Source organism: Dipodomys ordii, unplaced genomic scaffold (genome assembly GCF_000151885.1).
Source record: "Dipodomys ordii isolate 6190 unplaced genomic scaffold, Dord_2.0 Scaffold19, whole genome shotgun sequence".
NCBI lineage: Eukaryota > Metazoa > Chordata > Mammalia > Rodentia > Heteromyidae > Dipodomys > Dipodomys ordii.
In genome coordinates this window covers 13,634,642-13,636,356 of record NW_012267235.1, presented here as the reverse complement: position 1 = coordinate 13,636,356, position 1,715 = coordinate 13,634,642, and positions in this window count along the sequence as shown.

Genomic DNA, 1,715 nt, shown 5'->3' with positions numbered 1-1,715 from the left:
TTTTTTCTTTTTGCTTATGTGGTGCTGAGGAATCGAACCCAGGGCCTCATGCATGCAAGGCAAGTGCTCTACCACTGAGCCACCTTCCCAGCCCGACTCTCAGTTTTTTGGGCTATAATGACTAACTTTAACATTCTTTCAGCTATGTAGCTCTTGATATGACCTCCTCCACAATTTTTCCAACTGACATTCACATACACTGTTCCTTCATCCACTGATCCTCTCTATTGCTCATGGTCTCTCTCATTTAATTTCTTTTCCCATTTATTTTAGGCTCTTTGATCACTTACTCTATTTATATCTACTTTTGCAAAACCCAGGGCCTCACACAAGCTGAGCAAGTGCTCCACTCCCATCTCCCCTGAGCTCCAACTATCACTTTATAGAAACCCTACTATAAATGTTCTCAATTCCCTTGTCATTCAACCTAGCCAACTGGGTGAAAAAATAACCCAAATTTGAAGACCAGAAACAATCTTGTCCGTTTTATAATTAGGACATTTTTAACCAAGGGTCTGGGAGTTATTTCATTCAAACACAACATCTAGAAAAATATCACTCCATCTCCTGATCACTGTAGGAACTTAGCCTACACATCTTCATACTATCTGTAACCATATGCCAGTTACTTCCAGAGTAAGTTTTATTATATAATCCTTCAGACTGTCATTTAAGTTAATACAAACTCCCAACTTCTACTCCCAGGCAAATTTAGGGTAAACCTAATGAAAGTAAAGTGCAGCAAATAGTACAGTCAAATTTTATGGGAAGATAGGATGCCACCATCTAGAAAATGTAATGGTTTAAAATAATGGTTTTAAGTCTGGGTGTACAAATAGGGTAGAAGTTGTTTTTGTCACATCACTGATGGTACACAATCCTCCATCCTGCCAAGTAATTGGGATAAAATGCGTGATGCTCCTCTGTTCCCAGATCTCTCTCTCTCTCTCTCTCTCTCTCTCTCTCTTTGTTGGTCGTGGGGCTTGAACTATGAGCCTAGAAACTGTCCCCGAGCTCTTCAGCTCAATCAAGATTAGTGCTCTACCACTTGAGCCACAGCACCACTTCCGGTTTTCTGGTGGTTAATTGGAGATAAGAGTCTCAAAGACTGTTCTGCCTGGGCTAGCTTTGAACCACGATCCTCAGATCTCAGCTTCCTGAGTAGCTAGGATTACAGGTGTGAGCCACCAGTGCCTGGTGTCCTCTCTCTGGGCCTGGGCGCTGTCCTTCAGCTCTTCAGCTCATGGCTAGCACTCTACCACTTAGCCACAGTGCCACTTCCAACTTTTTCTGCCTATGTGGTACTGAAGAACTGAACCCAGGGCCTCATGTATGCAAGGCAAGCACTCTACCACTGAGCCACCATCCCAGCCCTTAAACTAGTTTTGTGTTGGTCATGAGGCCTGAACTCTGGACCTGGATGCTGTCCCTCAGCTCTTCAGCTCAAGGCTAGCATTCTACCACTTGAGCCACAGTACCACTTCCGGGTTTTTCTGCACATGTAGTACTGAGTAATAGAACCTAGGGCCTCATGCAAGCAAGGCAAGCACTCTATCACTGAGCCACCTTCCCAGCCCCTAAACTAGTATTTTTTTTAGGGGGGAGGTCTGATCGTGGGGCCTGAACTCTGGGCCTGGGCACTGTCCCTCAGCTCTTCAGCTCAAGGCTAGTGCTCTACCACTTGAGCCACAACACCACTTCCAGCTATTTTCTTT